This window comes from Papaver somniferum, chromosome 2, assembly GCF_003573695.1.
Source record: "Papaver somniferum cultivar HN1 chromosome 2, ASM357369v1, whole genome shotgun sequence".
Taxonomy (NCBI): Eukaryota; Viridiplantae; Streptophyta; class Magnoliopsida; order Ranunculales; family Papaveraceae; genus Papaver; species Papaver somniferum.
This window is the reverse complement of record NC_039359.1, coordinates 47,878,807-47,896,499: the sequence shown is the minus strand read 5'-3', so window position 1 is coordinate 47,896,499 and position 17,693 is coordinate 47,878,807. Positions and strand designations below refer to the sequence as shown.

Below are 17,693 nucleotides of genomic sequence, written 5' to 3'. Positions count from 1 at the left end.
TATATACGCTACAAATATCGCCCCTTCATAACCTCCAACTTGTTGGGGGTTAAGAAGTTTGTTTTTCCTTATGCGTTGACCTTTGATGACGTAACTCACCCCGGAGCGTATGTAGAGATATTACAAAGACTCCCTCAACTGTGATAACCTGCAATGAAATTTGCTCACGTGTTAGGCGAGACTTTTTGCCAAGTATTGGAATTTTTGCTCGCAACATGCAAGATTATAGTGCTCTCTACTCGGGAAGGCTGGTTGCTTCTTGTGTTGAATACGAGTCGAGATGAGATGAGACTTTATGCTGACCGACATCAGGCGTTGGGCTCGTGGTCGAGACGAGATTTTATACTTTACTAGGTGCAAGTCTTTCATACTCGCATGCGAGACCAGATTTTATGCTTGCAATAAATGCAAGACTTGAGTGCTCACGTGCAATGTGAGTCTTTAGGTGCATGTGATGTGATGCAAGGATAAATATTGAAAGGTTTAGGAAATCTTCATCTGCAATATCTTCAATGGATCATGTTACTGATGAACCTCAAGAAACAACTCCAACGAACTTTGAACGCAATTATGTTGCTATCCATGAACCTCGAACTCGATCCTGTTGTTTCCCCAAGGACATACGAAATTCTTTTGAACACAAGATTTTTTGCTTCCATGTTGTATGGAATTGAAAGACGATTCCAACGAGCTAAAAATCACTCAATTTAGACTTAAAGCGAAGAAGTTATTAGCTAGACAAGATTTTCAGGAACTGCACGTGCGCAAGCTGACGTGGTAAGGTAGATGACTGGATCAACATGTTGATGTGGCGAATCCTGACTGGAAGTGTTGCTGATTGTACAAGATTGCGGACGTGGCAACTATCATCGCTAATGCGGCGCTACGTACAGGGCCGTTTTTGCTGACATGTCAGTCACTGACGTGGTAATTGGTTGGATCCGAACGCTCTGAGCCGAGTTGGTCCATCTACTGGAAAGGTTGGACCAAAACTGAACCTTTTCAGGTAAACTAGATTGGACCAGATGATGAACCAGATGCTTTGGTCACGCTTTCTGCAACATTTATTTATATAACTCTTTCGCAACTTTTTTAGCCACTACTGTGCCTGCATCTGTTTCGCAATGGTTTCTTCAATGTTTTTGTAACGATTTATTCAACTGTTTTACAACAGTTTTTTTGAACCCTAACTTTTTCTTTTTCACTGATTATTGCATGGAACTTCTTGCACGATTTATGCTTCACTTTCTCAATGCGAGAACACGATTTTTTTAAACGAACCCCCTTAATCAGGTGCCAATGTTTGTACCCAAAATTATTGTTGGCAATCCTGTGCATATACTAGAAAACAGGAAAAAAGAAGAAGGATGCAAACCCAATTAAACAAACCAAACGAGGAAAGAATTATATTCTATAGCCTTAAGATAGATTCACCCCGCTCTGGTGTTTACGGACTATCGATGTCTGTCTCCCAGGATACAACGGTTTACTTCTCGATGTAATAGCACTCCAGACTTCGATAAACGACGAACCAAAATTTATAGTGATGAACTCTCTCTTTGACACAAACTTAATGATTTTAGAATACAGTAAATGAATATTAGGTTTCTAATTTTTTTCTAATCTAAATGTGCAGGGTATTTATAGATGTTAAGTACCTCTTCATTGAAACTATGTGATGTTTAATGGAGATTCTTCAAAGGGATGCTAAAAAGATATCCCTATTTGGTTTCATGAAGGGTTGCGTCCTTTCCCTGTGAAAGGTTCTTATTAGAGCTGGCAAACGGGCGGGCCGGGGCTGGCTTGTGACCAACCCGCGGGTTACGGGTTAATACAAGCCTAAGCTTGCGGGTTGAAATTCTTCACGGGTGGTCATTTCTCCAACCCGCGCCCGTCCCGGGTAAAGCTTGCGGGTTCACGGGAGCTCACGGGTTAGCTGGTTTATGTTGAGTCAACTCGCCAGAAATCGATTTCTGGGCTATTTCCGGCCACATTCAGGCCACATTCAAAAACTCAAAATTGCAAAACTAAACTAATTTTGCATTTAAAGGATTAAAAGAACACAAATTACAAATACTAGTCATTAGTAGTTTAAATACTTTAGTTACATTACTTCATCAGTTCATGTCATGAATCATGATGATATTTTCCACGTGAAACTGGTGCAGGACAGGCAGGTGCACAACCAACAGTTGGATCCTCATTCACATAATCTAGTATCTCAACATCATCATCCTCACCATCACTACTCATAACATCATTATAATGGTCTTGTTCTTGTAACTCTTGTTCTTGTACACTTGACATACTGGACACATCAGAGAGAGTAACCTAAAAACAATAGCACAAAATTAGAGCTAAACACATCAGAGAGAGTCATATCATTGTTTGTACTTTATGACTTTGTGTCGAACAATAAAGATATTAACAACCACTTACTTGCATTGCAATTTGCATCCCATTCAATTGACAGTCACAGACTCATAGTAACATTATCAGTTTATCACAATTCACAGTTTTACACACAAATGGAGAGCATAATACCATACACATTATTATCTTGAATAAGATGATATCCAGCTTTAACAACCAAAACCAAGTCATGGACTTGGAATGTTGGATACTCAACAAAGAAACATCAACCAAGGAAGTTCACATAATAAACCCCCACTTTGTTCTTTCAAGGTAGGAGGTAGCACACTAGCACTAGTCAGTAGTCACTACTCACTACTCACTAGGTCTTGCCAAACATAGCATACAAAATTACAAATACAATCATTGGAGAATGGAGAATTGATATGAACGAAAATGTAAAGAAAGAACCAACTGTAATTGTGTCTGTAACACACTGTATCCGTGCTCTAATTAAAATAAAATATGCACAATCACATATTCACATACATAAGCAAATCCCTAATTAAAACCACATAGTTTGAGCCTTTGAGGCTTTGAGCTAATAAAAAAATCCATCCAAGATTCCTAATAAAACATATGCACAATCACATACATAAGCAAATCCCTAATAAAACCATAGAAAATATTAAATTCAAACCAATCTTTAATCAAGATGTTATACCTGAAGATCTTTGAGAAATTACTGCACCTGGAGGCTGGAGGTCTTCCACACAATATTAAAAAGAAGGGAACTTCAATTGAAACCTTAACAGAGAAATTGAAGAAAGGAGTTACTGGACAATCTATCAAGAAATTAACCTCTAACAATTCAAATAAAATCAAAGTGATGGAGAAATTCAAATTACCTGAAGATTAATTTGCACCTGAAGGACTTCCACATTCAAAAAAAAAAAAAAAAATTAAATTCAAACCCTAACATCCAAAAAATTGAAAACAAAACAAAAAGAAATTAACTTTCGAAAACCATAACATTACCTGATGAGTGATGAGAATTGAAATCAAAAATAGGGTTTTGAAGATACGAAGAGAAATAGGGTATGAGAAAAGGGGTTTCCCTCTTTCACTTTTAGACTTTCTCCCACACCCACAGTCCCGCTTGCTTACACAGAGAATACTCAAGAGTCAAATGACTCAAATCCTTCAAGATCGAAGTAGTAGCAGACGGAGAAGACGAAAGAACTTTCAACTTTGTCTGTGAACTTTGCCGCTGGGAAGTGCTGCGGACGGAGAAGAAAAGAGAAGAAAAGACGAAGTATGGTTTTTTTGTTTTTATACCATGGCTGCATGGCAGATGAGCGAGACACGTATAGTGACACCGGGCATTATGAATGAAGTGCGGGTTAACGGGTTAACCCGTGATTGTACGGTCCGGGCCGGGTTAACCCGTTTTTTGACGGGTCACCATTTCTCCAACCCTAACCCGGCTTGTTTAAAAACCAGGCGGTCCGGATTCGGATTTTCACGGTCCGGGCACGGATTAACCCGCGGGTTTCAACTTGTTTGCCAGCTCTAGTTCTTATGTTTTTCGGCGCATGTTAGTTTCAAAGTGAAACTCACGTGAAACTAACTTTAACTATAAGACCCAAATAATAAATCCAACTTCCAAATCCATTAAGGCACTTAACCTAAGATTTTCCATTCATATGTAAATTGATTTACAATTTTCCAACAATTACTTTTATTACTTTTAGACACCGAAAACGATTGGTAGATAATGATGAGTAAAATTATGGTTGGAAAGCATAAACTAAAGAAAAATAGAGGAGACGAGAATTTAACGCGTGGTTCGACAAGTTGTCCCAACATCCACGGGGAAATAGATAGATATTTTATTAATTGAGAATTACAATAATCTCGTATGGTTAGCTAACCTATAATTCCATGACTTCTTAGAGTTTGGGATTATGTCTTCTTAGAGTTTAGAATACATGTATTTGTACCGTTTATGTGACCCTAATTCAGATATAAATTTCACGTTTAAACAACCTGGGCAAGAAGACTTTGAAATCTTATTTCACGGGCTATAGGGCTTGATTAGCGGGCTCAACATTTATTTTATAGTGGGCAAGAAGACTTTGAAATCTTATTTCACGGGCTATACGGGCTTGATTAGCGGGCTCAACATTTATTTTATAGATGGTACTAACACAGATTAATTTTAAAATAGACATTTGTCCTCTAGCTATTCTATTCGTGGGAACATGAGAGAGACATAGGAAACATGAAAACAGAGGATCTGGATCCCGTTTTGAAACAGAACGAATATCACTTACGATAGTGTTAGTGAGCTGTTAGTGGCAATAGTTCATGCAAATCCTTTTCCATTCCTTATTCAGTTGAGTTAATTAGTGCGGCTGAATTTTTATTTTTGTCTGTGGTCACCGACAAATTAATCGAATCCTTCCAAAGCTACGTGCCACTATACGTACTCTTAAGTTCGATCGATAATGTTAGTGGGGAAAGTTCGATCGATAATGTTAGCGGGGAAAGTTTCACAGGTAGATCCCATTGTCCTAATTCTACGATTGGAAATCATAAATAAAAGATTTGTTAAATAGCACTAACAGTGGAGGAATAGAAAATTGACAATAAAGAAAAGGTGATAAATGATGGAAATATAGAATATATAAATATTATCATCCCAGTGTCGTTGATTTTTCACATGGAATGATGGAAATATAGAATAAAAATTGGTATAACGTGCTGACTCTCCATGACGCAGTTATTTGTCACATGAAAATATAGAACAAATATTGGTATAACGTGCTGACCTTCCATGATATAAATAAATAAAACTGGAAACCTATTATAGGGGCCGTTGAATTCGTTAGAGGGGTTTATTATGATCTTGATATTGATGTCTAGTTAGTTGGTTGGGGGTGTTTTAAAGTATTGTAAATGTCTAGGATACCTTTTCATCGATTAAACATTAAAAAAAAACACAAAATCAATCACCATCAATAACTCTTTTATCAATCAAATCTAAAAAAGAAAAACAAATTCAATTATCTAATTCTAATCGACGATCCAAAATCAATCTATTGAGATCGAGATCTGAAGTATGTTATTTTTCCCAATCAAGTTTTTTCGATTTTAGAACCAGTTACAGTTGATTTCGAAAAACCAAAAATATGAGTTACGGCTGGCTTTTTGATTTTCAGAAGCCAACCTTTACCTGTTACAGCTGTTTTTAGTGAGTTTCAGTTGGATTTAATGAGTTACGGTCGGTTTGAAAGAAAACTAAAAACATGAATTACAACTGGATGTAATGAGTTACGGTTGGCTTTAATGAGTTACAGTTGGTTTTGAAAAAAAAAAAAAAAACAATAAATTTTGTTGCACTCATAAAACAAAATTTTCAATTGTTAGTCATTATTAAAAAAAAAATTGATAAGCGACTTTTGAAATTATCATCTAATGGCCGATTTTGTCATATTATAACTGTTGGGAGAGATATATATTTAAAAACATAGTTTTGTAATATTATATCAAACTTAGAGAGATAATGTGGTGGTATTATTTTGGGCTCCCACACCATAGACTCGGGTTCAAGTCTCACCCCATACATTTGACGAGGTATATTATATATATATCTATATTATTTAAAAAATCCGGGAGAGCGGGGACTTGGGGGTCTTGGGAGGTCTGGTGATTCAAAAACTGATTTTTTGCAGATTTAACTCTTGATTTCCAAAATGATTTTTTATACTTAATATTCTCTTTAACTCTATGAGTTTTTGGTAATTATATTGTTACCGTTTATTGACTGCTATGGAGGATTTTCAGTGAGCATTAGTTGAAAAATTTATTTTCATTAAAAACCGTATTGATTTCTTTGAGATATAAAAGAACAGTTTCCGGAGAAGATGAAACATATAGTGTTTCATCTATTTTGATTTCTGAGAAAGTGAAGAAAGAGTAGTTGTTGGTTCGATTTCTCATAGAGCAGAGAAATCGAACAAGAGAGTATCAGTTGTTTTATCCCATAGGGTTTTCGTCAAGAATTGACTGCTAGCACACAATCAAGAAGCAGAGTCGTGAAACACCTTAAAGATAGAGACCTAGTCCGCGACTCAGCTGTTTGAGATTGATTTTTCTGTGGATTTTTGTATTTTTTTCCAACAATTTTAAGGTGATTTGATTTTGCTATGGAGGTTGAAAAGAAGCGTGTTGATGATACCAACAAGCCTTCTAAATTTGAAGGGATGCATTTCAGAAGATGGAAGCTGAAGATGTTCTTTTATCGCAAACTCATGAAGCTGCATATGATTGTGTTGAGTGTTCACCCTGGAACCTGCTGCTGATAAGACTGCCGCTGCTGATGCTGGTGCTGCTGCTACTGATCCACCTCCTACTGGTGGTGCCAAAGAAGTTGTTTCTCAAACTCCTGAGGAGAAACAGAAGGCCATTGACAAATGGGCCGATGATGACTTTGATTGCAAAAACTACATTCTTAATGCATTATCTGATGACATATATGAGTATTATTCAACTTTTGAAACTGCTAAAGATGTATGGGATGCATTACAGAAAAAATATGACATCGAGGAAGCTGGTTCAAAGAAGTATGCTGTGAGCCGGTATTTGAGATACCAAATGGTGGATGATAGATCAGTTGTTGCACAGGCTCATGAACTTCAAAAAATTGCCCATGAAATTCTGACCGAAGGTATGAAAAGTGATGAACAATTTCAAGTTTCTGTAATGATTGACAAGTTACCACCTAGCTGGAAAGATTTTCATAACTCTTTCCGTCATAAGACTAAAGAATTTTCTCTTGAAAGTTTGATTGTCAAGCTCAGGGTTAAGGAAGAAGCTCGGAAACAAGATAAGAAGGAAGAGATTCTCATTGTTTCTAACAATAAGACTCATCCGAGTTTGAAACCAAAGAAAAAGGATATGAAACCTAAACCGAACCAGAAGAAAGAAGGAAGGCCTAATAAAAAAATGGACAGAATTCCAATTCTGAGTTTCTTTGTTATACCTGCGGTAAATCAAACCACATGGCTAGGAATTGCGGGTTTAACAAGGAAAAGAATAACGCACAAGCTAATATTGTGGGTGACGTTATAATTACCATGGTCTCTGATCCAGATTCTACATGGTTGATGGGTCCTATGGGTGGTGGATAAGAAAGTGTTGTTGGGAGACTCTCACAGCACTATGGTGAAAGGTTCTGGTACGGTAGAGTTGAAGTTTACTTCTGGGAAGACACTCATGCTGAAAGATATCCTTTACACTCCAGAAATGAGAAAGAACCTTGTTTCCTCTATCTTCTCTACAAGGCTGGGTTGTATCAAACTATTGGGTCTGATATTTACACTATAACTAAGAATAAGAGTTTTGTAGGAAAGGGTTATACTACTTATGGAATGTTTAAGCCTAATGTTGATGCTATGAATAAAATTGATTCTTCTGTTTATATAGTTTGCAATTTTAATGTTTGGCTTGGTAGGCTTTGTCATGTGGGTAAAAAGTTAGTGAATAACATGAGCAAGCTAGGTGTCCTCCATGAATTTTCTGAAACTGAATTTGAAAAATGTGAATATTTTAGTCAAGCAAAACTAAGACTTCACATAAATCTGTTGTTAGAGAGTTCTGAAACCTCTAGACTTAATACATTTTGATTTGTGTGAATACGAAGGTATCCTAACTAGAAATGACAAAAGATATATCATGACTTTCATTGAAGATTGTTCAAATTATACGTACGTTTATTTGTTGAGTCATAATAATGAAGCTATTGAAAAGTTTAAGATTTTTATTGTTGAAATTGAAAATCAATTTGGTAGAAAGATTAAGATATTTAGTAGTGATAGAGGCACTGAATATGAATCTGCTCCTTTTACTGAAATTTATCAAACTAATGGCATTATACATGAAAGAACTGCTCCATATAATCCTCAAATTAATGAACGGGAAAGATGAAAGAAAGAACCGTACACTTACTGAACTTACCGTTGCTTGTTTGCTTAGTTCTGCTGCTGCTTCTCATTGGTGTGGTGAATGTTTGTTGACTGTTTTCCATGTTTTGAATCGCATTCCCAATAATAAAACCAAGATATCTCCTTATGAAATTTGGAGAGATTTAAAACCTAATGTCTCTTATTTTAGAGTTTGGGGTTGTTTGGATTTTGTTAGGAAACCTGATCCTAAAAGACATAAGTTAGAAAGTAGAGCTTATGAATGTTTTTTTATTGGTTATGCTCAAAACATTAAAGCTTATAGATTTTTTGATATTAATAATAAAGTTATCATTGAGTCTATTGATTTTGATTTCTTTGAAGAGATATTTCGTTTTAAATCTAGAAATAGTGGGGGTTCTATACCTAGATTAGAAGAACCTAGAAGTGAAGAAACTAGGATCACCGAGGTTGAACCTAGACGCAGTAAAAGAGCTAGGACTGAGACAAAAGATCGTGATTTTGAATTTTATGACGTAGAGGAAGAACCTTCTAATTTACAAGAGGCGTTTAGTTCTGCAGAATTTAGTTTTTGGAAAGAAGCTGTAGATAGAGTGGGATTCTCAGATGTCTAATGGAACTTGGCGTACAGTAGATTTACCTCCTAGTAGTAAGCCTATAGCTTGTAAATGGGTTTTGAAAAGGAAACTCAAACCTGATGGAACATTAGATAAGTACAAGGCTAGACTGGTTGCTAAAGAATTTAGATAACTAGAGAACGTAGACTTTTTTGATACTTATTCTCCTGTTACTAGATTAACATCTATACGTGTTTTGATTGCTGTTGTTGCTGCTCATAATCTAGTTATTCACCAAATGGATGTTAAAACTGCTTTTTTGAATGGTGAACTAGAAGAAGAAATTTACATGGGACAACCTGAAGGTTTTGTAATTCCTGGCCAAGAACAGAAACTATATAAGCTAGAAAAGTCTCTTTACGGTCTGAAACAAGCTCCTAAACAATGGCATGATAAATTTAATAATTTAATGATTTCAAATAACTTAAGGATAAATGAGGGTGACAAATGCATCTACTATAAATCTGAGAATGATGTATGTGTGATTGTTTGCTTGCATGTGGATGATTTGCTGATTTTTGGTTCCAATTTATCTGTTGTCAATAAAGTTAAAAGCATGCTTAGTTCGAATTTTGACATGAAAGATTTGGGTTAAGCTAGTGTAATCTTGAGAATGAAAATAACTAGAACTAGTAGTGGTATTTCTTAAGATCAATATAACTACATTGAAAAAATTCTGAGGAAGTATGATTATTTTGATTGTAATCATGTTTATACTCCTTTTGATCCTAGTGTGAAATTGTTTAAGAATACTGGAGAAAGTGTTAGAGAATCTGAATATGCTAGTATAATTGGAAGTTTGCGTTATGCAACTGATTTTACTAGACCAGACATTGCATATGCAGTGGGAGTTCTGTGCAGGTTTACCAGTAATCCTAGTTTGGAACACTAGGATGCTATCAAGAGAGTTATGCGGTATCTGAAAAGAACCACAAACCTAGGATTACACTATAAGAGGTATTCCGCAGTTCTTGAAGGATTTAGCGATGCTAATTGGAACATTCTTTCAGATGATTCCAAGGCCACCAGTGGATATGTTTTTACTATTGCTGGGGGCACTGTATCTTGGAGCTCAAAAAAACGGACAATTATAGCCCAATCTACGGTGGAGGCTGAATTGATGGCACTAGCAGCAGTTAGTGAAGAGGCATGTTGGCTGAAAAGTTTGTTGTCAGACATTCCTGTATGGAAAAAACCAATACCAGCCACTTTGATTCACTGCGATAGTACCGCGGCTATTGGAGTAGTAGAGAACTGTTATAATAACAATAATATTCGACAGATACGTCGGAAGCACGACACAGTTAGAATATTTCTCACAACTGGTGTTGTTAGAGTAGATCATGTAAGGTATGAAGGAAATATAGCTGATACTTTGACGAAATGATTAGCAAGAAAAAAGGTATGGAATACCTATAAAAGTATGGGACTTTTGCCCGTGAGAAGTTGAGTCATTTGTAATGGATACCCAACCTAGAAATAGGTTCAAAGGGACTACACGAAGTTACAAATGATACGATAGAGTCATGCATTCCCATAGCATGATATCCTGAAGTGGGAAACATGCTGAGTTTTTTAACTCTTAATGACGTCTATAACTCTTAAGTTAGAGTGGGATACACAGGAGTATTCTTGATAGACTCACCTATACGAATTTGAAAGTGTGGCCGCCTTCTATGAGAAATTGGGTATTTCTCTAGATCATTTGTTAAAAAAGGGATAAGCACATGGCTTTAATGTGCAAACTTAAGGACTTTACTCTAGATATAGTTGTGTGTGTTAGATAATCTAATATTAGTTAGAGTTCTAGACGCAAGTCACTCTAGTCACCTGGTACTTAGAAAGTTTAACACCATGCAGAGGTTCAAGTCGAAAGGCACCCTTGCAGATGCACAACTATACAACACTTGCTCAATGTTTTTGAAAATATAAGTGGGGGATTGTTGGGATATACATATATATATATATATATATATTTAAAAACATAGTTTTGTAATATTATATCAAACTTAGAGATATGATGTGGTAGTACTATTTTGGGCCCCATACTATAGACTTGGGTTCAAGTCTCACCCCGTACATTTGAATAGGTATATTATATATATTTATATTATTTAAAAAATCCGGGAGAGCGGGTCTTGGGAGGTCTGGTGATTCAGAAACTGATTTTTTGCAGATTTAACTCTTGATTTCCAAAACGGTTTTTTTATACTTAATATTCTCTAATTAACTCTATTAATTTTTGGTAATTATATTGCTACCGTTTTATGACTGTTATGGAGGATTTTCAGTGATCACTAATTGAAAAATTTATTTTCATTAAAAACCGTATTGATTTCTTTGAGATATAAAAGAACAGTTTATGGAGAAGATGAAACATATAGTTTTTCATCTATTTTGATTTCTGAGCAAGTGAAGAAAGAGTAGTTGTTGGTTCGATTTCTCATAGTGCAGAGAAATCGCACAAGAGAGTATCAGCTGTTTTATTCCATAGGGTTTCCGACAAGAATGACTGCTAGCACACAATCAAGAGGCAGAGTTACGAAACACCTTAAAGATAGCGACTTAATCCGCGACTCAGCTGTTTGAGATTTATTTTTCTGTGAATTTTTGTATTGTTTCCAACAATAACATCCCCTCTAATAGATTTCACAACCTATAACAGGATTCTAAAATTATGTGCAGTGTGGTCCCCTCTCTCCTATTTCTCGTCTCTTCCTTTTCTCCAACCAAAACACGTCTAGCAATTCTATTTCTGCCCATATTTGGTCATTTTTGGGCCAAGCTTAGTTAGTCACTTTAATTTACCATTTGGGCTAGCAATTTTTAGTATTTTTTTTGCTTCCTAGCTTAGTTGGTTGCTTTACTCTAGGTGTTGTCATGTTTTTTGGTTCTCTACATACAACGAAAATTCTTCTTTGATAGTCGGTCCATTGTCCATGATTCTTCGTATGAAAATCAAAAAAGTGATTCAGGAACCGTTACCAACCCTAGTTAATAAGTTCACGAATGATTCGCGAATCATTCACGAATTTTTTCGTATCACGAATTTTACCGTCTTATTCGCGTACGTTTGCAACTCCGAACCCAAGTCGCGTATTATGTGGCATTCCCGGATTATTCGCGAATCGTTCACGAATTTTACGTATCCTGAATGATACGTCCGCTTAATTCGCCATAAATTCTTTAGCTTTTACTTTTCAAAGACACCACTTTTTGGGCTTTACTGCCTTCCGAGCATACACGACCGAATATTAGACGTGTTGTAATTTTTATGAAACAAAAACGACTGAAGAGATTTGAAGGTGAAGGTGAGAGAGATCTCAAACTCACTAACCAAGTATCTAAACCACCATACGACGTCCTCTTGGATAACTAATGTTTTATATCTTATTAATATCATTATATTAAGTTTAATTTTTCTTTAAATAACTCACACATATGCATAAAAATTGGTCTATGACCTTATAAATACAAATTATTTGTTATATATAGATACCGAATTTTCAGAGCCGAACTCACATTTATAAATCGAATTATACACGTACGTATGCCGTTCCGAATTACTAACGAATCACGTCCCGTTAACCGAATTTTAGACCGAATCTGAATTTTATAAAACCGTATAATACTCGTACGTTTGCCGCTTCGTACGTTTGCCGAATCATGAATTGCTAACTTGGTTCCCAACTGCCCAAATCCAAATAATATTTGCGAACTATTAAAACACCGGATTCTGTAAATAGTGGTCAATTATTAAACTTAAATAAAAAATTATTAAACTATTAAAATCTGATTTGCGGCTTATATGGAGTTCCCAATTATTAAGCGAATGACTGGGAACTTACTAATAAAAAATTACTCATAATATCGGATCCTTTTGTCCTTGATTCTGTAAATAGTGGTCAATAAATTATTTTTGTTACTGTAGGACTTGGGAAAATATGAGCATGTCCCGTCTATATGTACACCGCTTTACCTTCTTTCTTGTTAAACTTAAATAGTATGCAACCATATCGGATGAGTTAGAACTTTTTTTTTTTGTTATTTCTTTATTTTGGTTATACTACTATAGAATTCTATCTATTGTCATTATGTTTATCGATGGTGATTGTTGAAGGATGCATTCTCTGTTGGAAAAAATACAGTTTTATGTGAATAAAAATTACTAATAAAAAGGTTTTTCCAAAAATAAAAACACCTTCCAAATTTTATCGGGTTAGGGTTTTATATATATGAAGTTTTTTTTTATTGCATATATATATAGAAAAACCTCTCTGATATCCCCTAGGGTTTTAGTACTTCTTCTTCGTTTTTTCGATGTTTGATACGAGGGTTTTAAGTGCTAACGATTCGTGAGTTTTCCGCTGCCAAGTTCTAGAAGGACAAGTTTGAATGTGCTATTCAATCTTGTTAAGTTTGTTGTATCTTGGAGGCAGATGTACCCGTAGGGCTATAACATCATCTTTTTAGAGTGTAGCCGGGCATTCTTGTCTTAAGGACAGTATGTTGAACATGCGCCTCAATCTACCATTACCGTTTTTCTTGTTTCCATGGTGTTTAGCAGGATATTCAAGACATTAACAGTTGACTAAGGAGAACACACGAAAATCAGATAAGTGCCTCTTATATTATTTAGTTGTTTGATTAATTTTTAATTGTTATTCTCCAACAATCTTAAGACAAGAATAGCATCGCAGTAACAATTAAAAAAAAAAATCAAACAAGGAATGTTAACTATGTTTTTCTAGTCAAATATCTAATGTGGTATAATTCAAATCAGATCAGGTGTACTGTAGGCTAACTTTGTTGAGCCAGCTCATGATAAACAAGGGTTTGAACGTACAACTGTGCTTGCTAGGCTTGAAGCACGACTTGTCCAGATGCAAAAGACATACTCGACCACACTCTGTCATAAAGTTGGATACTCCTGTCGACGTAACAAGAAGCTTGTAGCAGCTGGAGATAGTTCGCCCGATTTTCTTCTTCGGTAATCATCCAAAAGTACGATGGGATCTACATCATGTTGGGAACATGTAGGGTAAAGGTGATAACGGAAAGCCAACCAGCAGATTTCGACCTAGATCAAGTTCTTCATAAGAGGATGACAGTGACTCTGAAAGGCCGCCTGACATTCGAAAGGAGACAAAAACTCTCGGTTCTTCATTATCGTAGCAGCAACATCCTTTATAATTATTTGATCGAATCTGCCAATGGCGGTGATAACAAGCACGAGACCTTGCCTTCCTGTGTCTACGAGGGTGTGACGATTTCGTCCAGTTTGGAAAGCAGTGGTGATGAATCTTATGATACTATTACCCTTTCTCAAAGGCTGAAGAGGAAAGGGAAAGGAGAAGGCTAACAAACCAGAATGTTGAGTTCTCTGAAAGTCCAGGTCTTTCCAGCGTTGAACATGATGTGTCCTTATATGACTCCAGAAGTGGTGATGGTACTATTACCAGAAGAGGGAGGTGAGGAGAAGGCTATAAACCAGAACACTGAATTCCGAATAAACAATAGCATAGACCGTTTCAAATCCTAGTTCATATCTCCCCAATCAAGACCCATGCAAACCCTGATTCTCATCTTTATTTTCCTTACAATCAAAACCTTTTAAGTAATCTAGTGATGGGTTGACAATGGAGTATTGGTTATGGGATACCTGTGGTGTGGAGGAACCTTCACTCATATAGTGGAAAACCCAAAGACGGCTTATGATATTTCCTCCCAAAACTAAGACTATGGAGGTCCTCTCTAAATTGAAGAAAAATGACTTTTTCAGTTCACTAAGATGGCAGAGAGCTGTTTTGATAAAGTAAAGCACTGTAATGACAGGTAGTCTGCCGGCTGTTCCAAAATGGCACAAACACCCTGAGTATGGACAAGTATACAGATATTGCCGAGTTTCCTCGATGTGTATACTGTGGTGTTGAACAGAAAGTCTTGGATGAAATTGCACAGAGGGTAAGTAAGAGGACGCACGACAAGAAATGGTTGCGAATGCAGAGGTGCAACAAGAGAGAGAACACTGGCATTGGTACGAAGATATAAAGCTCACAATCAAGGACGAGGCTCAGTTGATAGATGGATGATGAAACAAATGTTCAATGACATACTATAAAGCTCAGCCAACTGCAGAGCATGACATCGATCGAAAAGCAAATTCATAGACTGGCTCCAGTAACGAATTATGGAGCTTAGATTTGGAATTTGTCATCGATTGAAAAACATATCGTACTTGTCAACATAGTTTGTCAATTTGTACCAGAAACAACAGTACATCTGGTGTTGTTTGAAACCAACAAAAAGTATTCCCACTAAAAAAGTCACTTACAGTCCCAAAACTCTAGTGAAATCAGGTGATTCAGTTAACATCCAGTGGAGTGGGATAGAATCACCATCAGAATCAGATTGGCTGGGCATATACTCGCCACCGAATTCATCAAACAATAGTTATATCGGTTACGTTTTCTTATCTTCTTGTGAAAAGTGGAAAACTGGGTCTTGTTCAATCAATCGATCAAAATATGAGTTTCGGATCTTCATATGGAGAGATGATGATGAGACTGGTAAAAAATAGGTTGATCCTGATCATAACCCTGTACCAGGAACGAAGCATATGTTGGCGAAATCAGAAGGAGAACTAGGTTTCGAGACTGGGAAAGGACCGGAGCAAATTCCTTTGGCGTTTACAGACTATGAAGATGAAATGAGGGTTATGTTCATAACTGAAGATGGAAAAGACAATTATGTCAAGTATGGAACAGATGGAGGTGACATGAATAAGGCTGTGAAGACATTAGTCAGCAGGTATGAAAGGGAAGATATGTGTGATGCTCCTGCTAATCATAGTATTGGATGGAGAGATCCTGGTTTTATTCATGATGGAGTGATCAAAAACCTGAAATCACACAAGAGGTATTATTACAAGGTAAGAAACTTCCCTGAAAAATGAGGCGATGAATGCGGGAACAGGAGCACTAGGTTGTTCCAACAAAAGTGCATTCTCCATTGACCAAAACATCCATGAAGGTACCGGTAAGTATTGTGCAGCAATTCATCTCCTTCAATATCATGTAACAGTACAGTGGATTTCACGTCAGGTACTCACTCATCTAGAAAGATGCTGTTGTTTGCATGTTTGTTTTGAGTTATTTAAACATCTTCTTGGAGTGAGATTGATGAATTATGGTAGACAGTCCTAAGATAATTCGTCTATGTGATTTTCATTGAGAAGCTATTTAGGTTGTCACCTTTATCATGATATTTTAGGAGACGAGGGTCAGTTTATCTCGTTGATTTACTGGATTAGTTGCCTTTTTGAACTTACTGAAGGCAAGAGCTAAGCTTAAATAGTAATCTTAAGTAATTTTAAGGCAATTACTAAAATGTGGGGGACCTTTGGACATAGTCATACTTGGACGGATTCAAGGCATTTCGGCCAGTTGAGTTGCTTATGCATCTGTAGGCTAGTGCACCTTTTTTGTTCCCAAAAGGAACACTTGACTTAGGTAATGATACATAAGTAGATGTGGAGAAAGTATTCTTAATGGTTGTAGGACAAACTACAAGTTTTGGAAATATGAAATGTACCTGATATAACCATATTATACATATATGTATAAACCTAGATACTTATCGTACCACATGTCTCTATTATGATATTTTGGGATATGATGAAATCTTGTGATGTGACAAACATATAACTATTTTACATCTACGACTAAATAGTTGTTGTTTAAGATTTGGCAGGAAACTATTATGCGGTTGAAGTGTTCTAAAGGATCAGTAGGTAACCAAAATAAATTTTGAGGATATAGTTTCTGTCTAACGCGTTTAGTATGTGCTGTAAAACAGATTTGCATCCGCGTTTAACCTGGGAAATCACAGGGATGCTCTGACTAAAGGATCAGAGATTGGAATGCATGAGGTACATATGTAATTTCACATATGTGATATATATTGCACTAACATTAATCTTGAGGAAGATGTACAGAATGTACTACTGGATAGTACATGTATTTTTTATATGCTTTACAACCACCTATGAAATATGTGATATTTACGACTTGACTGAAAGACCAATTGGTTGATTTGATCTAAAGGATCGAAGGGAACCAGAATATATTCTGAAGGAAATGGTCTTTGTCAAACTCGATGCATTTAATGTGTGTTGTAAATGTGCAGTATATCAGGTGTATACAAATAATCTTGTATCTCAAGAGAATTACTGAGATGATCTGATTAGAGATTTGCGATACTTGAGGTACATCTTAAATTGTGTATGTAATATATATTGTACTGACCTTAAGAGATGTTGTTGTTTCAGGCTATGGATAAATCTTAGCCTATGTGTGTATCCTCTTAAGGAGTGTTTGTCTAAGGAAGTCCTTAAAACAGACAAGATGAACTTGTATATTGAAGAAATCAAAGTTCGTGTGCTTTAATTCAAGCATAAGAGGAAGACGAATGATTACTAAGATGCTTCTTAGAAGATATTCCTCTGTGACCGAAGCCTGTGGCCATCATTGCAGAAACTCAATTGACTATGTGAGTCTAAAGTAAATGAGCAATGACAAAGTCTAGACATACTCGAAGAAGGCTAATTCGGTAAGACAACTATACTCTTTAATGAAGTAATTTTAGTTGATTCGTGAAGTCAAAAAGAGGTCTCAGTAGACATGTAAAGTCAAAAGAGAACCTCACAGACTTAGGGAAGTCAACAGAAAAATTAGTG

The 17,693-nt window shown here is 36.2% G+C and overlaps 1 long non-coding RNA gene across 1 annotated transcript; it reads right to left on the bottom strand.

Annotated features, from left to right (window-relative positions):
* Positions 1–2,284: 2,284 nt before the first annotated feature.
* On the bottom strand, positions 2,285–3,290 carry LOC113353207. The gene is made up of 3 exons (XR_003361144.1): positions 3,261–3,290; positions 3,077–3,159; positions 2,285–2,331 (listed from the first exon to the last, which is right to left on the bottom strand). It is a non-coding gene; the product is annotated as an uncharacterized LOC113353207 (long non-coding RNA).
* Positions 3,291–17,693: the final 14,403 nt, after the last annotated feature.